At 38.8% G+C, this 26,233-nt stretch overlaps 1 protein-coding gene across 2 annotated transcripts in view; it reads right to left on the bottom strand.

Moving 5' to 3' along the window:
- Positions 1-26,233, bottom strand: part of LOC128697089 (uncharacterized) — a 199,965-nt gene that overhangs the window by 150,402 nt on the left and 23,330 nt on the right. The gene's annotated exons all lie outside the window — the stretch shown is intronic.

The following is a 26,233-nucleotide window of genomic DNA, read 5'->3' as shown; positions in this document are numbered from 1 at the left end:
GGCCACATGTGGACACATCTCGGATGAATCACGTATACTGGGTTTTGTAATGGGAACCGAGGCAAATTTTTTGCGATATAATGCATCGCATACCAGATTTATCGGATAGCGATGACATCACGAACCGGGGTTCCTCTGTATATTGAAATACAGGGCTTGACCCAACTGGCTTTTTCTCCATCAGAGTGATCTGCTCTCATGACAGAATTAAAGCAGTTGTGCTCCCAGCAGCTTAATATAATTAGGCATTCCAAAGTGAGTAACTGCTTAGCTACATAAATACATGTTGGGTCCTATAGCCCCATAACATCCATTCTAAGATTATTTTGCTGTATCTCTAGCCACCTTCACAACCACTGGAAACAACATTGGTCTGAACTGATTCACAAAAATTACGCTACCAAGCTGAGTTTAAGATCGTGGTTTTCTTATCATTGATGTCATGGTTGGGAGACAACACTCTTCTGTCTTCGCACTGGGCACTCACATGTCGCTTATGGATCTCTTGTGGAGAGGTGCTCCGTCCCACTCTGTACGAATTGTCAGGTTCCATTTTCAGTTTGCCATATTCTGTTGGACTGTCCTGCTCCACTTCTGGTTAGTGTGACTTTATAAATGGTCCAAGTTGGACCGAAACATCGTCGTAAGCTTCTCTCTTTTATGTGTGGGTTATTTGTGTATCGTTCCAGTCACGGTATTGTGCCTTTTTTTGTTATTTATGGACCCCGCAGTTAAGCGTCATATTCTCTCCAACTTTTTTAATGTTCTTCCCTCTTTTAAACCCCTCTTTCGATCTTATGAGGCTGCTCTTACTGCTACCAGGCGTCGTAAGAATCAGCTTCGCTTCCTACATGACTGTCTTGCTGAACAAGTTCTGCCCCCTTCCTTCTCCCACTTCCTAAAAACCAACCCACTGGGCACTCCCTTTCCTGATCATGCCCGTCTCCTACTTCAACAGCTCATTCTTTCTACTAAATCACAGGTTGAAGATGCCTTCTTTACTTTCCGTCAACGTCAACGTGCTCTCTTTGCGGTTCTACCACAGGATCTCTGTAACCTTCTCTCTACCATTGCCTTTGACACTGCTCGCCTGAATACACAAATTCATTCTTCTAAACTACAGAATAAACTTCAACGTCTCATCTCAGCTAGCCCTTGGTCTAAATTCTCCCTCACTGACTGTGTTACTAACCTGTCTTCTGTCTCACTCTCTCAGTATGAGCTTGAACTTCTTGATTTTGGCCTTTCCTTTGCCACTTCGCCTACCCCTCACACTGGTATTGCCCTGATTAGTTCTTTTGATTCCTTTCGTCAATCTCGCTCCCGTAATCTTCCTGACTTGTCCACTTTTCGTGGCGCTCTCCTTCCTGCTCTTGTTAGTCTGTTTTCTAAGAATCACCACCTTCCACGCCATTACCAACTTGTCCTTTCTTCTCTTAAATCCAACACCAACATTGTCATACTATCTTCTGACAAAGGTAATCCGGTAGTTATCCTTGATCGCGAGGATTACCTCCGTAAAGCTGATGTCTTGCTCTCTGACTCACGTACCTACACTCCTCTCGTTTCCAATCCTCTTGATAGCATCAAGAGAACTTTCAACAAGAAACTAAGGACTCTCTCCGACCTCTGTCCTCCTGACTTTGACCTTGTTCAACGGTTTCATGTCATCTGTCCCTCTCTTCCCTATTTCTATGGCCTTCCCAAAACTCATAAACCTGATATTCCTCTTCCTCCCACCATATCCTCTAGAGGTTCTGTCTCTTATTCTCTTGCTTCTTGGTTGGCCAAAACCCTCACTCCCTTTCTTGGTACTTTTTCTCCTGCCCACCTCCGTCACTCTCAAGACTTCATTGAACGGGTTCGCTCTCTCCCAACCTGTAAGATGCTTAGTCTTGACTTTGAGTCCCTCTTCACCAATGTCCCTCTTGATGATGTCCTTGATTTCCTTAGAGAGAAGGCCCATGAAGGGTTTCTACATCTCCCTATACCTACTGATGTCTTTCTTGATGTTATCCGCCTCTGTGTGGACTCTAATTCCTTTTCCTTCCAAGGGAAATATTATTCTCAAACCTTCAGTGTTGCTATGGGCTCTCCTCTCTCTCCTGTCCTTGCTAATCTTTACATGGAATACTTCGAGACTGTTCTTCTTCCTACCCTCGATGTGCAACCTTCACTCTGGCTCCGCTATGTGGATGACATCTTTGCTCTGTGGTCTCATGACTCCAGTCTCTTCCAACCTTTTCTTGAAGCTCTTAATAATCTTGCCCCTTCCATTAAGTTTAAAGCTGAATAGGAATCTAATTCCTTGCTTCCTTTCCTTAATGTCCATGTCCACCGCTCAGATACAGGTTTTTCCTTTTCTGTTTACCAAAAACCTATGCACAGTGGCACGTACATTCACTACTTTTCCTATCATGCTTCCCCTGTCAAGAAAAGTGTTCTTATCTCCCTCTTTCTCCATGCCCTCTGCATCTGTGATCCTCAGTTCCTTCCAGCAGAAATTTCCACTCTTAGTAATTCGTTTTCCCGTCTTGGCTACCCTTCCCATTTCATAGACTCTGCCCTCTCACGTGCTAAACGTAATTTCTTCTCTCCCAAACTCTCTACTCCTGAGAACTCTTCTGCCCTCTGCCTTCCCTACATTTCCGGTCTTTCTAATCTCAACAATTCTCTCCGTCCCTTAAACATCAAGCTTACCTTCCGCCAGACTAACACTCTTCGCACTAATTTCGTTCATACCTGTCCTCCCTCTACAGATGTTCCTGGTGTCTACTCTATTTCTTGTTCCTCCTGTCCTCTTCAATACTTCGGAGAAACTGGTCGATTTCTTTCTGACAGACTTAGGGAGCACAAAAATAGTGTTAGGCTTGCCGACACTAACAATGCTCTTTTCTGTCACGTCAGAGATCATAGCCATCCTATTGACTGGTCTTCTGCTAAAACTGTCTTCCCTACTTCCAACTTGAACAGTCGCCGTCTAGTTGAATCCTCTCTTATACACAACTTTCCTTGTATGAATCTTAGCCCTGGCTTCGTCTCTGTAGATGCCTTCCTCTCCCACTACATTGTAAAATGCTCCAAACTTCAGAACACCCGTGACTTAACCTGACTCCTCATTTTTTCTTTTTCTTTTTCTTCTTCTCCTTCTTCCCATTTCCTCTTTCCTTTTTCTCCTCTGGGTTGTCTTTCTTTCTTCTGTCTCATGTTTCTGTTCCTTCTTTATTTATTTCACCACTTCCCCTTTCACCCACCTCTGTGCGCTTGCTCTCCCTCTGTGGGCACCTAGCTCCCTTGCAGTGCTCCGCTTTCTTTGTATTTGACTGGCTCCTCCTCCTTATTCCCCACTACTACCACTACCACTACTACTACCTCTACTACTACTAGTACTACTACTACTAGTACTACTATTACTACTACCACCACCACCTCTTCCTGCCTATATATAGCTGTCCTGCTCCACTTCTGGTTAGTGTGACTTTGTAAATGGTCCAAGTCGGACCGAAATCGTAAGCTTCTCTCTTTTATGTGCGGGTTATTTGTGTATTACAACGTGATAATATTTATGCCAGTAAACTACAGCTAGCCCTCCACTTTCACGAGTTCCACTTTCGCGAGCTTGAAACATTCGTGAATGCCCAGCCGCCCAATCATATTTGCCAAACAAATGTGCTCTATCAAGAAAAATGAGGTGTAGATAAGATACTGCTCCTCCCTCAGTTGCCCATCACAATGTTTTTCACAAGGAAGCCTGTCACTACCCCTGCCGCTACCCCAACCGCCTCACCTGAACCTCAACTTATGGCAGAATCTGACTCAGTTGCTCTGACTGTAAGGATGTCAGCATTGACACTGGCAGTGAAGAGTTAGAATCCACACACTAGACTCATCATGCCATGCAGTTACACTCCATATAATCACCTCCATTCAACACCATCATCATCAAAAGTCGTTAGAGTTTGTCTGCCTAACCTTACGAGTGGTGAGTGTTTTGTTTGTTCATTATTTGTTATTAAACCATAACATGTATATACAATATTTTACCATGTTTTCATGTGTTTTATGATTACTTGTGGTTCAATAGATTAAGGAAGCAGTATTGTTAGGCTAAGTATATGCTATTATATTTGTGTTTCAAAACATTTGCAAATGCTACAGCACAGTACAGTGGAGCCCCGCCTTACGAACGCATCGATTTACATTAAATCCGCCATACGAAGCATTTGAACACAAAAAATTTGCCTTCCCTCACGATAAAAAACTCGCCTTACATGATTCGTCTGGGACGCGTCCCACGTGTGGCCTCAGCTGCCCCGTGGGTGCCAGTGTTTACAAGCCAGCCAGTGCGATCACATCTAAGCATACATTCGGTACATTTCATATTATCACAGTGTTTTTAGTGCTTGTAACTGCAAAATAAGTCACCATGGGCCCCAAGAAAGCTTCTAGTGCCAATCCTGTGGTAAAAAGGGTAAAAATTACTATTTATTTATTTACAATTTGAGCAGGAAATAAAGAGATAATTGCTAAGTACAAAAGTGGAGTGCGTGTCTCAGAGCTGGCCAGGTTGTATACCAAATCCCAATCAACTATCGCTACAATCTTGACCAACAAAACGGCAATCAAGGAAGCTGTTCTTGCAAAAGCTGCAAGTTTGTTTTCGAAACAGAGATTGCAAGTGATAGAAGATGTTGAGAGACTGTTATTGGTGTGGATAAACGAAAAATAGATAGCTAGGAAGTTGCATGATGATTTAATTAGAAAAATGCCTGCAACTAGTGGTGAAGTGAGTGAATTTAAGGCCAGCAAAGGTTGGTTTGAGAATCGTAGTGGCATACATAGTGTGATAAGGCATGGTGAGGCTGCCAGTTCAGACCAAAAAGTGACTGAAAAATATGTGAAGGAATTCAAGGAGTACATAGACAGTGAAGAATTGAAACCTGAACAAGTGTTTAATTGCGACGAAACAGGCCTGTTTCAAAAGAAAATGCCAAGCAGGACCTACATTACTCAGGAGGAAAAGGCACTCCCAGGACATAAGCCTGAAAGACAGGCTTACTCTTTTGATGTGTGCTAATGCTAGTGGTGATTGCAAAGTGAAGCCTTTATTGGTGTATCACTCTGAAACTCCCAGAGCATTCAGGCAAAACAATGTCCTCAAGGCTAATTTGTGTGTGCTGTGGAGGGCAAACAGTAAGGCAAGGGTCACTTGGGACTTTTTCTATGACTGGTTACACCCTGCATTTGCCCCCACTGTGAAAAATTACCTAATGGAAAAGAAATTGGACCTTAAGTGCCTCCTGGTATTAGACAATGCTCCTGGTCATCCTTCAGACTTGGCACAGCGACTTTCTGGGGACATGAGCTTCATTAAGGTCAAGTTTTTGCCTCCTAATACCACTCCTCTCCTGCAGCCCATGGACCAGCAGGTCATTTCAAACTTCAAAAAACTCTACACAAAAGCTATGTTTCAAAAGTGCTTTGAAGTGACCTCAGACACTCGACTGACTCTAAGAGAGTTTTGGAAGGATCACTTTAGTATCCTCAGTTATGTAAACCTTATAGGTAAGGCTTGGGAGGGAGTGACTAAGAGGACCTTGAACTCGGCTTGGAAGAAACTGTGGCCACAATGTGTAGAAGAAAGAGATTTTGAAGGGTTTGGGGGTAACCCTGAGAAGCGTATGCCAGTTGTGGAATCTAATGTGGCATTGGGGAAGTCCTTGGGGTTGGAGGCTAGTGGGGAGGATGTGGAAGAGTTGGTGGAGGAGGACAATGAAGAACTAACCACTGATGAGCTGCAAGATCATCTTCAACAGCAAGAGGCCAGACCTGAGGAAACTGCTTCAGAGGAGGGGAGAGAGAAATTGAGGAAGTTCCCTACTTCAAAGATTAAGGAAATGTGTGCAAAGTGGCTTGAACTGCAAACCTTTATGGATGAAAATCACCTGACACAGCTACTGCAAGCCGTGTTGGCAACCTGTACAATGACAATGTTATGGCCCATTTTAGGAAAGTCTTAAAGGAACGGGAGGTACAGAGCTCTATGGACAGATTTGTTGTGCGACAGAGGTCCAGTGACTCTCAAGCTGGTCCTAGTGGCATTAAAAGAAGAAGGGAAGTAACCTCAGAAAAGGACTTGCTACCTCAAGTCCTAATGGAAGGGGAGTCCCCTTCTAAACAATAACTTCCACACTCCCCCCTCTTCCCATCCCATCAATCATCACCAGATCTTCAATAAAGGTAAGTGTCATGTATTCTATTCTTAGTAGAGTAGTAATTGTGCATGTCTTCTTCAGTTTGTGTATTAAAATTAATATTTCATGTGGTAAATTTTTTTTTTCATACTTTGGGGTGTCAGCAACGGATTAATTTGATTTCCATTATTTCTTATGGGGAAAATTAATTTGGCCAACGATAATTTCAGCTTACGATAAGCTCTCAGGAACGGATTAATATCATAAGGCGGGGGTCCACTGTATTATTATATTTCTCTACATCATATTTGCGCACCAAACATTCGCGAATTTTCAAGATTCGTGAGGTTCTTGATCCCCTAACCCTTGCGAATGTGAAGGCCTCCAGTAAATAACAAAAAAAGGCACAATACCGTGACTGGAACGATACACGAATAACCCGCACATAGGAAAGAGGAGCTTACGACGACGTTTCGGTCCGACTTGGACCATTTACAAAGTCACACTGACTTGTAAATGGTCCAATTCGGATCAACACATCGTCATAAGCTTCTCTATCCTATGTGCGGGTTATTTGTGGGCCTCCTGTACTAATGCAATCAGAGTGAGTGGTTCCTGTGTAGCTTTAGCCTGAGTGGCCCATCAGATGGTTGCTGTTCAGTATGCATAATTGTGGTGGTGAGGCCATCTTAAGGATACCTAATGAAGGGCCATCTGAGGGATACCTGGTGAGGGGCCATCTGAGGGATACCTGGTGAGGGGTCATCTGAGAGATACCTCTTTAAAAATGTGTAAGTTGGTTTGTATTTATATTCATCAAAAAGACTTAATATCAAGGAAAGTGATTTGAGTGTGGCAAATCCAATGAGTCTATTCTGAATCAAATCCTAAACTAGTGAGGGAAACCTGTAGGTTTAAAATTGAATATTTATTTATTTTATTTATTTATTTATTTATTAATTTGAACATGATACAGTGAAGTACAAAAAAATATAGTTAAATGCAGCATGCCAAAGCCACTTGAATGCATAGCATTATGGGCAGGCTTAAAATTAACTTAAGATTAACTAAGCAATGATATATTCAGTGGTACAAAAATTATTGTAAAACAGATAACAATTTAGTACAAATGAGTATTACAAAGACAGGTCATGTGGCCATTTACTGTGTTGCTGTGTAATCACTAGAATGGAGTATTATGTTAGGTAATGAAGTTAAATAGTATCAAAGTTTGATTGGGTCACAGGTTGACATTTATGAGATACAATAATGAGATACATATATGAGATACAATTTATGAGATACAATTATTCAGTATTTATTTAGCTGTGGGTGAGTAAGTGATTTTTGAGAAGAGACTTGAATTTATAAACAGACAGTGTTTCTTTTATATTCACAGGTAATGAATTCCAGATTTTAGGGCCTTTTATGTGCATTGAGTTTTTGCATAGAGTGCAATGGACACGAGGAACATCAAAGAGTGATGTGTGTCTTGTGTTATGGTCATGTGTTCTGTTGAGGTTGGTAAGGAGATGTTTGAGGGGAGGGTTTATGTCAGAGTTAAGTGTTCTATGTATGTAGTAGGTGCAGTAATAAGTATGGATGTTCTGTATTGTGAGTAGGTTTAGAGTTTTGAATATTGGTGGAGTGTGCTGTCTGTAGTGGGAATTTGTTATCATTCTGACTGCAGCCTTTTGTTGGGTGATTAGTGGTCTGAGATGGTTTATTGTTGTTGAGCCCCATGCACAAATTCCATAGGTGAGATAGGGGTAAATAAGCGAGTGATATAGGGCCAGAAGGGCTGACTGTGGAACATAGTACCGTATCTTCGATAGTATGCCTACGGTCTTGGAATTTTTTTTGGAAATTTGTTGTATATGTGTTTGAAATTTGAGTCTATTATCAAGGTGGATTCCTAGGAATTTTCCCTCTGTGAGTTTTGTGATAGGTGATCCATTTATCTTTACGTTAAGAGACACATCTGTAGCTCTGTTACCAAACTGAATGTAGTAGGCTTTGTCAATGTTTAGAGTAAGTTTGTTGGTCCTCATCCAGGTTGATATTTTCTGTAATTCAGTATTTACAGTATTGGCTAGCATGACTGGGCTCGGGTGGGAGTAGACGTATGTAGTGTCATCTGCAAATAGTGTGGGTTTGAGTAGTTGCGATGCATTGGGTAGGTCATTTATGTATATGAGAAAGAGAAGAGGGCCTAGGACACTTCCCTGTGGGACACCAACTGTAATTGGCTGTGCTGAAGAGTTTGCCCCATTTGTGTACACATATTGGCTTCTGTTGCTGAGGTATGACTTTAGGTAGTTGAGGGAGTGCCCTCTTATACCATAGTGCGACAATTTTACGTGGAGCAAGTCATGGTCAACTGTATCGAAAGCTTTACGTAAGTCAATGAAGATCCCCAGTGGGACTTCTTTTTTCTCTATTGCTGTATAAATATGTTCTAGCATGTGGATAATAGCATCATTAGTATTTTTATTAGGCCTGAACCCAAACTGACAGGGGTTGAGTATGTTGTGAGAGATGAGGTAGGAATAGATATGCTTATGGATTAATTTTCAAAGATTTTAGAGAGAGGGTGTAGGTTGGATATTGGCCTATAGTTATTCAAGTCTGTGTAGTCTCCTCCTTTATGGATCGGGGTGACCCTTGCTATTTTGAGAACTGTAGGAAAGGTAGAGGATTCAATGGATTTGTTAAAGAGTGTTGCAATGATTGGTGATAGCACCTGTGGTACTTTTTTGTATACAATGGGTGGTAAGGTATTTAAATCTCCTGTCTTGTTTTTTAGTTTGTTGATAATAAGGGAGACTTCAGTTGGGTTAGTCGGAGCTAGGAACAGTGTGTTCGGGTAGTTGCCAGTGAGGTAGTCATTGGGTGGGGTATCTGAGCTTGGGATTTTATTGGCAAGGTTTTTTCCTATAGTGGAGAAGAAATCATTGAGTCTGTTTGCTGTTTCAGTAGGTGGGAATTGGGGTTCATCTGGTTTTGTTAATTCAATTTCACTATTTCGTGTTATCTTTTGTTCCTAGTATTTCTGATAGGGTTTTCCAGGTCTTTTTTTATGTCACCTCCTAAGTTGGATAATCTGTTCTCATAATACAATTTTTTAGCCCTTCTTATTAGGCTGGTTAGGATTGACGAGTAACGTTTTGTTTGGTCTCTGGTTATGTGGCCCATTCTGTACTGTTTTTCGTATAGGTGCTTTGTATTTATGGATTTGAGGATACTGGGTGCTAGCCAGGGACTGTTCAGTCTCTTTGCAGTCATCTGTTTAGTTTTTTTTAGGGCAGTGCTTGTTATAGAGGTATTGGGTCTTTTTTAGAAAATTAGTAATACATTCGTCAATATCTGTATAGATTTCTAGCTCAGTGTGCCAATGTTTGTCACTGCTGCTGTGAAGTTATTGATAGCTGCCTCATTGTGAAGTCTGAAAGTGACTTTAGTAGTGTCTAGGGGTAATTTGCCAAGGTTTGTTATGAGGAAGGTAGGGTAATGATCTGTAGTATTATCTGTGATTATGCCTGATCTTAAGGGGGATATGGTGTTGGTCCAGATGTGGTCAAGTAGGGAAACACTAGTCTCTGTAACTCTTGTAGGTTTTGTTACTGTTGGTAGCAACATGCAGTTACTCATTGTGTTTGTGAATTCAGTAACATGTGGATCCTGGTCTTGCAGGAGATTTATATTGAAGTCACCTGAGAGTAGTAAGTGATCTTTATTCATGCGTGCATCAGTTATCATACTTCCTAGGTTTTCACTAAAACGGCTAATGTTTGACTGTGGAACTCTGTAGATGTTTATCACTGTGAGAGGTTTTTGTAGGTATTTGGATGTGAATTTAGCTATTATATATTCCCATGTTCATCCCTTGTGCAAGTATTAGTGATACATTCTAGTTGGTGTGAGTAGTATATAGCTGTGCCACCCCCTTGTTGATCTGGCCTACAGTTGTGTATGGCTGTGTAACCAGGAATGGCATAGACATCTGTAGTATCAGGCTTTAGCCATGTTTCGGTGAGAGTAATGATGGACATACTGGCATGCAGGGAATTTAGTAATGCTATGAGGTCATCGTAATGTAGTTAAAGAGAGTTATGTTGTTGTTGGCTCTGAGAAGTGCCTTTGATTGTTCTGCTGTGTAGTAATTACAGTTACTGTTTGATTCATTTAAGTCATTAAATAAGAGGTTGGTATCAGGATCAATGCTTGTTGTCATAAGATTTATAGTGAATCTATAGTTATAATTAGGTATAAGACAAAGTAAATATTCTAAAGCTATAAAATAGCACCTGAATTATTTTAACAAATGTAAAAAATATGAGCTAAGGTAGCTCTTTAAAGCTAAAATAAATGAGGCAATATAAAAGGGACTAAAATAATTTGTGGTGAACAAAAAAGTGGTAATTAAATAAATGAATATAATGGCAAAATAATGAGCTTATTACACTTTAGCACCTGAGAATAGCACCTTGATTATTTTAATAATTGTGAATATATGAACTAATTATAAAGCTAAAATAAAAGAGAAAAAAAATAAGGGACTAAATTAAGTAATGGTAAACAAAGTTAAAATTACATAGTCACTATGATATAATATTGATTTGGGAGTAAGATCTGATTTGTTATATATAAGTTGAGCAATATATTGTACTGTAAAAAGTAAAAAAAAAATAATATGAGGTAGTTGGTAATAGTTAGCAAAAGATAGTTAAGGGCCTTGAACAATGTTATAATTGAAATATACACTAATTGCACACACAATATAGACACTAAGATATGAAAATAATCTTAGTGTAGGACTTATACTATAAACTTGTAATATAAACTTATAATATAAAAATACAAATTAAAATGGTACTTGCAATTACACTAGGGTCTGATATAGGTTGTTAACAAGATCAGGAGTATAACTAGATTTAAATTGACAAAATAAATTCACAAATTAAAGTACATCGCTTAGAATTTACAGGCAAGATTATTAGAGCTCACACAAGAGGTGGAGTACAGGAGGTTCAGATTAGTTCAAATAGTTTCCAAATTCAAGGTAAGACTATCAGAGCTTGAACAAGATGCGAGGTACAGAAAGAGTTGGCACTGAAACAGATTAAAAATTATCTAACAATTTCAAAAATTATTTAAAAATCGAGATAATTTAGATTCAAAATTGTAGTAAGGATTCTATGTAAATGCAATTCATTAACTGAATTCTTTTTGAATAATATTTAAAAAAGCTTTCATGGAATACTCAAGTTATACCTAAAAATCACTAAAGTTCACACTGCTAATTTTCTCTCCTTCAACACAAGTTGGGATGATCTTGTTCCTTTCTCAGTGTCATCAAAATATTTTGGATCTTTTTTCCTCACATCATCTCTATTATGGATAATAAACATGGCATCCAAGAGGAATATTAGTGATGCTAGAGGCATCGAGCTGAATAATATAGTACAGTGGACCCCCGGTTAACGATTTTAATCCGTGCAAGAGGGGTAATTGTTATGCGAAATAATCGTTATGTGAATGAATTTTCCCCATAAGAAATAATGGAAATAAAATTAATCCGTGCAAGACACCCAAAAGTATGAAAAAAAAAATTTTACCACATGAAATATACATTTTCCCACACACAAAGAGAAGGATACATGCACAATAGTAGAGTAGTACATGCACAGTATATATTGTGCATGTACTAGTCTACTAAATGAAGAATAAATGACACTTACCTTTATTGAAGATGCAGCAATGACTGATGAGACACTGTGTCCTGGGAGTGCCTTTTCCTCCTGAGTACTGTAGGTCCTGTTTGGCATTTTCTTCCAGAACAGGCCTTATCACACTGTGTATGCCACTACGATTCTTAAATCTTTCAAACCAACCTTTGCTGGCTTTAAATTCACCAATATGAGCACTAGTTCCAGGCATTTTTCCCTGTTCACCTGGGTGTTAGTCGACTTGTGTGGGTTGCATCCTGGGAGATAAGATTAAGGACCCCAATGGAAATAAGTTAGACAGTCTTCGATGACACTGACTTTTTTGGGTTATCCTGGGTGGCAAATCCTCTGGGGTTAATTGTTTCTTGGTATTCTCAATAAGCCACACCAACAACGGTGCTACAGCAGCAGCAGCAGCTGACAGTGCAGCAGCAGCAGCAGCTGTACCACCAATAGTAGCGATGGTTGATTGGGGTTTATTATACAACCTGGCCAGCTCGGAGACATGCACTCCACTTTCATACTTATCAATGATCTTTTTCTTCATCTCTATTGTAATTCTCACCCTTATTGCTGTAGGGTTGGCACTAGAAGCTTTCTTGGGGCCCATGGTCACTTATTTTCCAGAAAAAGCACCGAAAACACTGTAATAATACGAAATATTCCGATTGTATGCTTGGATGTTACCGCGGAGGCTGGCTGGTAAACAATGCCACCGGCGGAACATGTGAGCGCGTCTCGGAAGAAAATCGGTAAGCGGGTTTTTAAGCGGTATGTGAGGCAAAATTTTTGCAATTAAAGTAAGCGGTATGCGAAATAATCGCTATGTGATGCCATCGTTATGCGGGGGTCCACTGTAATCATGAAGCTCCAAAGGTACTGAAGATGGAAATTTTAAATATGCATATGTGATGCATAATGCTTTTATGTTTTGTCTGAGATAATTCATCATACATACAAAGAGAGAGAACATAAGGAAATGTTAACAAGGGTGTAGACTGAAGAGAAAATGAGGAAAGGGTCCCTATTTAGTGCTCAGAAAGTAAGACACAAAACCCTCATGTACAGTACTATAAAACACTCTTCAAGAAGGAAGGAGAGTATTCACAATAGTGTATGTTTATTGTGTGAATGTTTGAAAAATTAGAAAAGAACAAGTCAGCTTCATAACACAAGGTATGGAGTCAAGAGTACAGCAGCTGATCACATTGCCATGCAAAATTTCCCTGCAGACTCTGTGCAATTTATTTCTGATGGCAGTTACTGTCTAAATTGAATGCTTAATGCTGATAAGACAGAACAACCTTGAAGGTGCATGCCATGAAGAACCTACATTAACAAACAAGCAAAAAGTGCAGCTTGTTGCAAAGTAAACACTGATCTATCTTGCTTCTCTGCACAAATGCAACAGTTCAATTGCAAGGCAATGGTAATTTACAGTGCTGTATATCAAGACAAAACCTGTTTGCTTGTTATTTAGCAGCCTGAGGCCCTGCTTGTTAATTAATTTAAAGCATTATTTTATTCCTGCAGTCAAGATATACCTGGCCATAAAGATACTCTTGTATTTAAGGTTCTCCTCACTCACTCTTCATAATTCCCGTAGTCATCCTCAAATCTCGTACTTTGTGGGCTACTGGATGGAGGAGTTAGAAAGACATTTCAATGCAAATACATATGTCTGGTTACAAAAAAACTGGAAGTAATGGATGGTAGCTCCGAGACTGTTGTGCCAGAGTACTGGCATAACTTTAACACTGCAGATGTTCATGTGTAAGTGTAAATAAGGCTAGGCTTAATTATGACCTTCACTGGTGAATAATTTGTCAGTTTTTTCCCTAAGTAAAGATGTGGGAACTTGAGAGATGCCCTACTATGGCAATCACTGATGACACATAACATAAGACTCCTAGAATCTCATTCTCACAAGTAACCTTCAGGTACACTTTCGAAAATACTTGCTATGAACGAAATTCCTATCTGCATGCACAAACTAGAATGGACTTATTTTATCTGTAGTCTATCTATCTAGAAACCCCATTTTCTCCCAGGCTAATCTAAGTTCCTATTGGCTTCTCTCACTCTCCAAGATGCTATGTGCTCATAAGGAACAGTTCCTGCAAATAGTTGAATAATATTAGTAACTCCTTCCATGCTTTAGAGTTCCTGAAATCTTTGAAGGTTTCCCTAACTAATATTTATGTGTGTGAGGAATGACTAGCAAATAACCTGAAGCTTGTATATCTTACATTTCTCAAAATACCGTTGGCTATCTAATACTAGGAGAAAAGCAAGAAATTGTCTTACTATGAGGGCCTGGGAAAAAATAAAAATCCACAGTACTTTGTGAGAGCTTCTCTGAACTTTATCATTGGTCACCAGGCAGTATTTTTGAAGACAGCAAGGTCACTGAGCTGGTAGCTCCCTAGAGTTGATGACTGACCACTGGGTTTTTCCAGGAGAATTAGGGAGGCCTCTGTATGCCTCTATTTCACCTCATCTGTACAAAAATATGCTAACTTTCACAGTATAACTAATCTAGAATTAATGTCTAAGGCTACATTATTAATTCTAATATTATTTACTAACTGTTTAAACCTACCTAAATCCTTCTTAAAACATAAATCTATCAATATGTACATTATTGTTTGAGTGGCAGGATGTTAGGGGTCCCCATGTCTGTAGCTTCAAATTATTTACAAAGAAATCAGGTTGTGGAATTTTTTGATCTCAATAAATTTCCACAAAGGAGTTAGGTCAAGGAAATTGTGGATCTGGCAAGAACCAAGACATGAGGCTTTGAAGATGTATGAACAAAATGTAAATAAAATGCTGTGAGAGGTTGATTAAGAACCAATTGCAGAGGAATTGCTTGAGGAAACAAATTTCATGGGAAAGAAAGAAACCAATAAAAAATAGAATGAGGAATAATTATTATTTTTATTAACACACTGGCTGATTCCCACCAAGGCAGGGTGGCCCGAAAAAGAAAAACTTTCACCATCATTCACTCCATCACTGTCTTGCCAGAAGGGTGCTTTACACTACAGTTTTAAAACTGCAACATTAACACCCCTCCTTCAGAGTGCAGGCACTGTACTTCCCATCTCCAGGACTCAAGTCTGGTCTGCCAGTTTCCCTGAATCCCTTCATAAATGTTACTTTGCTCACACTCCAACAGCACGTCAAGTATTAAAAACCATTTGTCTCCATTCACTCCTATCAAACACACTCACGCATGCCCGCCGGAAGTCCAAGCCCCTCGCACACAAAACCTCCTTTACCCCCTCCCTCCTCCCTTTCCTAGGCCAACCCCTACCCCGCCATAAAAACCTCTTTAGCCTTATCTAGATTCTAGATACTGTTCACTTATATGTTTCACTGTAAACACCTGGTCCACACACCCCCTACCTTTCCTAAAGCCTCCTTGTTCATCTGCTATCCTATTCTCCGTCTTACTCTTAATTCTTTCAATAATAACTCTACCATACACTTTACCAGGTATACTCAACAGACTTATCCCCCTATAATTTTTGCACTCTCTTTTGTCCCTTTTGCCTTTATACAAAGGAATTATGCATGCTCTCTGCCAATCCCTAGGTACCTTACCCTCTTCCATACATTTATTAAATAATAGCACCAACCATTCCAAAACTATATCCCCACCTGCTTTTAACATTTCTATCTTTATCCCATCAATCCCAGCTGCCTTACCCACTTTCATTTTACCTACTGCCTCACAAACTTCCCCCCACACTCACAACTGTCTCTTCCTCACTCCTACAAGATGTTATTCCTCCTTGCCCTACACACGAAATCACAGCTTCCCTATCTTCAACAACATTTAACAATTCCTCAAAATATTCCCTCCATCTTCCCAATACCTCTAACTCTCCATTTAATAACTCTCCTCTCCTGTTTTTAACTGACAAATCCATTTGTTCTCTAGGCTTCCTTAACTTGTTAATCTCACTCCAAAACTTTTTCTTATTTTCAACAAAATTTGTTGATAACATCTCACCCACTCTCTCATTTGCTCTCTTTTTACATTGCTTCACCACTCTCTTAACCTCTCTCTTCTTCTCCATATACTCCTCCCTCCTTGCATCACTTCTACTTTGTAAAAACTTCTCATATGCTAACTTTTTCTCCCTTACTACTCTCTTTACATCATCATTCCACCAATCGCTCCTCTTCCCTCCCGCATCCACTTTCCTGTAACCACAAACTTCTGCTGAACACTCTAACACTACATTTTTAAACCTACCCTATACCTCTTTGACCCCATTGCCTATGCTCTCATTAGCCCATCTATCCTCCAATAGTTGTTTATATCTTACCCTAACTGCCTCCTCTTTTAGTTTATAAACCTTCACCTCTCTCTTACCTGATGCTTCTATTCTCCTTGTATCCCATCTACCTTTTACTCTCAGTGTGGCTACAACTAAAAAGTGATCTGATATATCTGTGGCCCCTCTATAAACATGTACATCCTGAAGTCTACTCAACAGTCTTTTATCTACCAATACATAATCCAACAAACTACTTTCATTTTGCCCTACATCACATCTTGTATACTTATTTATCCTCTTTTTCTTAAAATATGTATTACCTATAACTAAACCCCTTTTTATACAAAGTTCAAATAAAGGGCTCCCATTATCATTTACACCTGGCACCCCAAATTTACCTACCACACCCTCTCTAAAAGTTTCTCCTACTTTAGCATTCAGGTCCCCTACCACAATTACTCTCTCACTTGGTTCAAAGGTTCCTATACATTCACTTAACATCTCCCAAAATCTCTCTCTCTCCTCTACATTCCTCTCTTCTCCAGGTGCATACATGCTTATTATGACCCACTTTTCGCATCCAACCTTTACTTTAATCCACATAATCCTTGAATTTACACATTCATATTCTCTTTTCTCCTTCCATAACTGATCCTTCAACATTATTGCTATTATTATTATTATTATTATTATAATTATTATTATTATTATTATATTATTATTTTCTCAGTTGTTTGTTGGGCTATCTTATTGAAACTTGGGCAATGTATGATGGAAAGATACTTCTTAATGTACACCAAAAATGAAAGAAATCAGACCATAAATAGCGGAGTTCACTTCTCAGCCATTAGCGGCCGCTTAGCGGTATATTTTTGTATGGTTTTTATGGTTATATTCTCATTTTTTCAGTCTCATTTGATAGAATGAAAGATATATTACAGAAATAGATATGATTTTGATTGCTTTCATGACAAAAAGTTCCTTGAAATTGCACTCACAGTAGCGAAAATGTTCTATTCTTTAGCGAAGCTCAAGAGTAAACAAATGACGTCACCGTCCAATACCTGTGACACCGCCTGCCAGTCCAAATTCCAATATGGCGTCAAGAATAGGTTGACTTTATTTATATAATTATTTCAATAATGCAGCAGTCTGCATAACAGTAAATCTTCTATTTTTTGTGAATAAAAATTCCAAATGCTAACCAAGAATAATATAAAAGGGGCCTGGAGCCGTGACTAATGAACAGAGAAAATGTTATTTTAGTGCCAGGAATGTCTGCATTGTTTATTCTGGACCCTATTTTGAAATTGGCATCTGTTGAAATTTGTGTGAAATCAGCCAAATTGCCAATTTCTGACCACTTTATTGGGTAGTTGAAAAAAGTGAATGGGCAGTTTCTTGTACTCAGTTGACAGACTAGAAGTAAATAAGTTTATTCAGGTATACACAAATACAGTTACATAAATTATCATACATAGCAGTGTAAGTATAGAGAACCTGGGATAACCCAAAAAATTCAGACAAAGTGACTTATTTCCAGTACCTGGCCTGGGCTTGCCATATATGATTTTTGGTAAATATTTTTTTTCTTGGTTGTTTGTTGGGCTATCTCATTGAAACTTGGGCAGTGTATGATGGAAAGATGCTTCTTAACGTACAACAAAAATAAAAAAGACGGATGACAAATAAGGGAGTTCACTTCTCAGCCATTAGCCGTCTCTTTGCAGTATATTTTCCTATGGTTTTTATGGTTGTATTCTCATTTTTTTGGACTCGTTTGATAGAATGGAAGATATATTACAGAAACAGACATGATTTTGATTGCTTTCATGACGAAAAGTACTTTGAAATTGAGCTCAAAGTAGCGGAATTTTATTTTGTCAATTTAAATCTAGTTATACTCTTGATCTTGTCAACAACCTATACCAGACTCTAGTGCAATTGCAAGTACCATTTCAATTTGTATTTTTATATTATAAGTTTATATTATAATTCCTACTCTAAGATTGTTTTCATATCTTAGTGACTATATTGTGTGTGCAATTAGTGTATATTTCAATTATATTATTGTTCAAGGCCCTTAACTATCTTTTCCTAACTAGTACCAACTACCTCATATATCTTTTTTTTTTTTTAATTTTTATTCTTTTGCTACCTTAACTTGTATATTTTATCTTGTCAATTTAAATCTAGTTATACTCTAATTCTTGTAAACAACTTACATAGCACCTTAGTGCAATTACAATTGAGAGTCTTGTGCCTTTTTTATATTATTAGATTAAACTCAGTTGTACTATAGTCAATACCAAATTCATTATATTAGACCATATTGCAATTACTAGTGAGAGACTGGTGCTATTTTTAATTTGTATTTTTATATTATTAGAGTAAATCTAGTTGTACTATAGCTCATTCTAGCTCAAAACATAGACTCCGCAAAAGTCATTATATTAGACCTTAGTGCAATTACAAGTGAGAGTCTTGTTCTATTTTAAATTTGTATCTTTATATTACTAGTTTATACCTAGTTGTACTTTAGTTCATTCCAGCACAACACATAGACAACATCAACTTCATTATGTGTAGTAGTGACTATACTCTATATGACCAAAATACTCTAGCTATATACTTATCCAAGCTTCCCACCACTACAGATATCAGTACTAGAACTCAACACATAACTCAGGATATAAATAACCATAATTTAAACCTAGAAGATGATTGATCACGTTGACCCTGATCTAAACCTCCATAATCTGACACACAATCAAAACCTATTGGAAAGTAACTGCCTTTATTACACAGCATCACAAGCCAGCACTATCCTAAACAATGCTAAAAGCCTATCAGTACTCAACTACAACATCAGGTCCTTAAGCAAACACTATGATGACCTCCTGGCACTCCTTGAATCACTAAAGACACCCTTCTCCTGCATTATTCTTACTGAGACCTGGCTTAAGCAGGACACAATAGATATCTACCCTCTACCAGGATACACAGCAATTCACAACTGCAGACCAAACCAAGTTGGGGGTGGTACTGCAATCTATTACTCTAACCAATTATCTTGTATTAGCACCACTTGCTTTAGTGATGAATATGGGGAATACATTTTTGCTAATTTTACTGTAAAAAACCTTAAGACGCCCATAACAATCGGTGCCATTTACCGGATACCTCACACAAACATCCCAAATTTCAGTGAGAAATTAAAGTCACTAATAACAAACAGACAAATGAATAAGCACCACCTTCTCTTAGCTGAAGACTTCAACATCAACCTTGGCTTACTAGATTATCAGCCTGTAACTGATTTCATCAACAATATGAACAACACACATCTCATACCAACAATAACTAAACCAACCAGGCTCACTGAGACAAGTGCAGCCATAATAGACCACATATGGACCAATATACTAGCCCCCCTTAAATCAGGGATAATCACAGATAGCACTACAGACCACTACCCTACCTTCCTCCTGACAAACATTAATAAACCACCACTTGAATACAACAAAGTCTCATTTAGACTCCATGACGAGGCCTCAATAAGGAAGTTCACAACTGACCTAGAGATTGTTGACTGGCCTACAGAATTCTCCAAGGCCAATGGTATTGATGACTGGACAGACATTTTTCTTAACAAATTACTTAGACTATACAACAAACATTGTCCTATAAAAACGAAACAGATCACAAACAAACGGCTTGGTTGCCCATGGCTAACCAGCACCATTCTGAAATCCATTGACAAGAAACACCAATATGAAAAGCAATATAGACAGGGCTTAATACACAAAGATATTCTTAAACACTATTCATCAGTTCTCACCAAAGTAATAAAGAAAGCCAAACAACTATACTACTCCAGTAGATTCACAGACACTAGAGGAGATATAAAAAAGACCTGGAAAACACTCTCTCAGATTCTAGGGACCCACAAACTGAAAAAAACCAAGAATATTGTCCTAACTAAACCTAATGAAACACCACTACATCCCACTGACACAGCTAACAAGATAAACGACTTCTTCTCAACCATAGGATCTAATCTAGCCAATAAAATCCCACATACTAATGCCCATGCCGGGGACTACCTAGATGGAAATTTCCCAAATTCCTTCTATCTTGCACCAACTGAGCCCTCGGAAGTCACCGAGATTATAAAGTCACTTAAAAACAACTCAGGGAATCTATCTAATGTCCCACCAATACTGTACAAGCGAGCGGCCCATATCCTTTCGCATGCTATTTCATTACTTTTTAACAAGTCACTAGAAACTAGCACCTTCCCGAAACTACTCAAGATGGCAAGGGTTACACCAATACATAAAGGTGGTGACCCTACAGACTTAAACAACTATAGGCCAATATCAAACTTACCATTGCTATCCAAAATCTTCGAGAAACTCATGCACAGGAGACTATATTCATTTATAACAGCACAAAACATACTCAACCCCTGCCAATTTGGATTTAGGAAAAATAAAAGCACTAATGATGCAATCATAAAAATGCTAGATCTGCTTTACACAGCATTGGAAAATAAGGAATATCCACTAGGAATTTTTATTGACCTAAGAAAAGCTTTTGACACAGTAGACCACGACATCCTACTCCACAAACTTGACCATTACGGTATAAGAGGCCATGCGCTTGCTTATTTCAAATCTTACCTTACTAACAGGTATCAGTATGTTACCATTAAAGACACAGCATCAACAACACAGCCACTTGATACTGGAGTTCCGCAGGGAAGTGTCCTAGGTCCCCTGCTCTTCCTCATATACATCAATGATCTTCCAAACGTATCCCAACACCTGAAACCCATTCTCTTTGCTGACGACACGACTTATGTCATCTCTCACCCTAATCTTGCCACCCTCAACACCATTGTTAACGAGGAGCTGATCAAAATATCGACTTGGATGACAGCCAATAAACTTACGCTTAACACTGACAAAACCTACTATATTATGTTTTGTAGCAGAGCAGGATATGCACAAATTAACATTAAGATCGACAACACTCTAATTACCAGACATAATGAGGGCAAATTCCTAGGCCTATACCTTGACAACAACCTGAATTTCAGCACCCATATCCAACAATAACCAAAAAAGTATCCAAAACAGTTGGGATCCTCTCCAAGATACGATACTACGTGCCGCAAAATGCCCTTCTCACACTATACCATTCACTTATTTATCCATACCTCACCTATGCTATTTGTGCTTGGGGATCAACTGCAGCAACACACCTAAAGCCAATAATAACCCAACAAAAAGCTGCAGTAAGAATAATCACTAAATCCCATCCCTGGCAACACACCCCCCCACTCTTCATAGATCTAAACTTACTCCCTGTTCAGTACATCCACACTTACTACTGTGCAATCTACATCTACAGGACCTTAAACTCCAATATCAACCTTGACCTAAAACGCTTTCTTGATAGTTGTGACAGAACCCACAGGCATAACACCAGACACAAACATCTCTACGACATTCCCCATGTCCGACTAAACCTTTACAAAAATTCAATGTATGTCAAAGGCCCTAAAATCTGGAACACCCTACCTGAGAACTCTAGAACTGCAGACACATTCATCACCTTCAAAACTACCATTAGAAAACATCTTGTCTCCCTGATAAACCCCATCAACTAACTACACGAATACCACCTGGTGGTTCACACTTACACTCACTCACCCATTTGACCATAAACAGAAATATTAATCTCAATCTTAAAATAATGAATCCTATGATACTCCAATACTGAAACTATGTACTGTGCCAAAACAAAAGCATTCACATTGCTAAACTCACAAACTAGTATTTAGTCACTTAGCCATAATACCAACTTACCTCATAATTTGTAATATTTTAAAATAAAGAATTAAACTAAGTCTGCCCGAAATGCCTAGCCATGCTAGGCGTTCTAGTGGTACACTCTGTAATCATTATTTAACTACATGTAAACCACACAACAACCAAATTCTGTAAATTCAACATTGTAATCTTTATAGAGAATAAACTTTGAATTTGAATTTGAATTGATTTTTGCCAATGTTCAATGAACTTTGTGTAAGTCAAGTTGGTAAATTTTATTAAGTGTATTCTAACCTAACTACTCTGTAATCCGGCAAACTCAGTAATCCGGCACACTACAGGTCCCAATGATGCCGGATTTGTGATGGAGGACCTGTATAATAATAATGTACTACATAATAATAATAGACGGCTTCAAAAGGCCATCACTAGATGGAACTGTTTACCGCAACAAAGTGGGAGCGGTTGTGGCCGCCTCCACCTGTTACATAATGACATAGTATTTTATTCATTCTAGAATATATATCAGGTTTCTATGTTATTTATATTGTTTATTATTTCATATTAGATGAACTGTGATAGAAAAATAAGCTGTAGAGTTGATGATAGCGAAATATTCAAGGAGTATTTTGTCCTGTTTCCAGGCAAACTCTCGTCGGCCGCCACCGCCACCTCACATATATAATGACATATTTTATTCATACTGGAGTATATATCAGGTTTCTACATTATTTATATTGTTTGTTATGTCATATTAGAAGAACTGTGATAGATAAATAAGCCGTATAGATGATATCAGCGAAATTATTCAAGAAGTATTTTGTCTGGTCTCCAGACAAACTCTCGTCCACCGCCAACACCGCCCATACCACTACATGAATTACATATTTTATTCATTTTAGAATATATATCAGGTTTCTATGTTATTTATATTGTTTTTATGTCATATTAGATGAAGTGAGATAAATAAGCCGTAGAGTTGATATTAGCGAAATTATTGAAGTACGTACAGAATTCCACTGGAACGGATTAAATGCATTTCAATTAATTTAAATGAGGAAAACTGACTCTGCAAACGAGCAAATCTAGTTGCGAGCAAGGTCATGGAACGGATTAAACTCTCGAGTAGAGGTTCCACTGTATATGTAAGTAGGGCCGGCCTTAAGCCAATTGAACCGATTGCTCCCAATTGGGCCCCATGCCTAAGGGGGCCCTGAGGTAGAGTGTAAGCTGCTCTTGGCTTGTCAAGTACACACAACAACACAAAGTAAAAAAAAAAAGGGGGGCTTTGGATATAACATGTTGGCGAATTTCCCCGAAAGTGGTGGTGAAGTTGCATGATGGGGTACCGATTGTACCCAACATTTGATTATAGGAAAAAAAATGAACACCTGAAAAAGTATCAAAATTTATTTGGATTCTTGTGAAATTTTCAGGGCCTGTCCAAGGACATCATAAGAAAATGTGCAGCAGATCTGGAAGTGGCAGTGACAGAAGTCAAGGTGGCACAAGAAAAATATCAAGTTAAAACCACAAAACTGGTTGATATAGATGGATACATGTTTTGTGAAGAAATGGAGGCACTAACATCAATTCTGCCATCAGAGATTTAAAACCCCATTAAAATGCTTGAATTCCTTGCTTGCAAAGACAGGTCTACCGCATTTCCAAATTTATTTATTGCTCTTTGGGTTTTCTTGACAATCTCAGTGACTGTGGCATCTGGAGAAAGGAGTTTTTCCAAGATGAAACTGATCAAAACTTACTTGAGATCATCAATTCAGCAAGAACGTTTGAACAGTTTGGCGATTATGTCCATTGAATCTGAAATTAGCAGTTTAAACTTCAACAAAATTCTAAATAACTTTGCAGAGAAAAAAACAAGAAAAATAACTTTCTCCTAATAAAAGGTACTAGTAATATGACTCATTTATAGCTCATGAATATTAAGTGATTTTTAGAAGTCCAAAAAAGATAATTTGTTTCCAACAGTGCACTTAAATTCTGATTTTTTTCTGAACAAAAATAAATTAATATTTTTAATAAATCATTTCAGTCACTAAATCAAGTGGTATTGTGACTATGTACTTTTCGGAGGTGATATACAAATTTTGTTTGTTACTTGTAGGCTTACATGTATGCAGTTTTACATTAAAATGTAACTTACATCTGTTTGGTCTATTAACTCGCATGCATGTCTGAAGTGCACAGTTTGATTGCTTTCCATACATGGGGCCACCAAAACTGTTCCCAATTGGGCCCTGCACCTCCTAGGGCCAGCTCTGTATGTGAGCAGGCTTTCTCCCAGTTGTTTTATTTTATTATTATTTTATTATTATCACACTGGCCGATTCCTACCAAGGCAGGGTGGCCCGAAAAAGAAAAACTTTCACCATCATTCACTCCATCACTGTCTTGCCAGAAGGGTGCTTTACACTACAGTTTTTAAACTGCAACATTAACACCCCTCCTTCAGAGTGCAGGCACTGTACTTTCCATCTCCAGGACTCAAGTCCGGCCTGCCGGTTTCCCTGAACCCCTTCATAAATGTTACTTTGCTCACACTCCAACAGCACGTCAAATATTAAAAACCATTTGTCTCCATTCACTCCTATCAAACATGCTCATGCATGCCTGCTGGAAGTCCAAGCCCCTCGCACACAAAACCTCCTTTACCCCCTCCCTCCAACCTTTCCTAGGCTGACCCCTACCCCGCCTTCCTTCCACTACAGACTGATACACTCTTGAAGTCACTCTGTTTCGCTTCATTCTCTCTACATGTCTGAACCACCTCAACAACCCTTCCTCAGCCCTCTGGACAACAGTTTTGGTAATCCCACACTTCCTCCTAACTTCCAAACTACGAATTCTCTGCATTATATTCACACCACACATTGCCCTCAGACATGACATCTCCACTGCCTCCAGCCTTCTCCTCGCTGCAACATTCATCACCCATGCTTCACACCCATATAAGAGCGTTGGTAAAGCTATACTCTCATACATTCCCCTCTTTGCCTCCAAGGACAAAGTTCTTTGTCTCCACAGACTCCTAAGTGCACCACTCACCCTTTTCCCCTCATCAATTCTATGATTTACCTCATCTTTCACAGACCCATCCGCTGACACGTCCACTCCCAAATATCTGAATACATTCACCTCCTCCATACTCTCTCCCTCCAATCTGATATCCAATCTTTCATCACCTAATCTTTTTGTTATCCTCATAACCTTACTCTTTCCTGTATTCACTTCTAATTTTCTTCTTTTGCACACCCTACCAAATTCATCCACCAATCTCTGCAACTTCTCTTCAGAATCTCCCAAGAGCACAGTGTCATCAGCAAAGAGCAACTGTGACAACTCCCACTTTATGTGTGATTCTTTATCTTTTAACTCCACTCCTCTTGCCAAGACCCTCGCATTTACTTCTCTTACAACCCCATCTATAAATATATTAAACAACCACGGTGACATCACACATCCTTGTCTAAGGCCTACTTTTACTGGGAAATAATTTCCCTCTTTCCTACATACTCTAACTTGAGCCTCACTATCCTCGTAAAAACTCTTCACTGCTTTCAGTAACCTACCTCCTACACCATACACCTGCAACATCTGCCACATTGCCCCCCTATCCACCCTGTCATACACCTTTTCCAAATCCATAAATGCCACAAAAACCTCTTTAGCCTTATCTAAATACTGTTCACTTCTATGTTTCACTGTAAACACCTGGTCCACACACCCCCTACCTTTCCTAAAGCCTCCTTGTTTTATATAAAATCAAAATACAGAAACAAGATGAATGTGGGACTTGATCTATGCCTAAAACTGTCAATGAGCCTGAAATTCAAAACTGTCAACAAAGCAGCATCAACCATCTCATTAAACTAGTAATTTTTTTTAATACTGTCATTTATTTAAGTGCATACAAAACTATGTATGTCTTTCAAATGAGAGATAAAACTTGAAAATGAGTTTGTCAGTTAATAAAACTGGCTGTTGAGTAACCAGACCTTTCAAAAACCTGGGGTCAATAGGAAAATTAAAATAAAATGGGTCATTGATGGTGTAAAGATTGGGAACCACTACTGCAGTGACTGTTTACAGTGATGCTGAGCAATAATGTCAGAGCCTCAGAGGACCCAGGAAGTCAGTCCCTCAACTATGAATTT

This window comes from Cherax quadricarinatus, chromosome 49 (genome assembly GCF_038502225.1).
Source record: "Cherax quadricarinatus isolate ZL_2023a chromosome 49, ASM3850222v1, whole genome shotgun sequence".
In the NCBI taxonomy this organism is placed as follows: domain Eukaryota; kingdom Metazoa; phylum Arthropoda; class Malacostraca; order Decapoda; family Parastacidae; genus Cherax; species Cherax quadricarinatus.
Note: the sequence above shows the minus strand (reverse complement) of the source record. Positions and strands in the feature narration are given on the sequence as shown.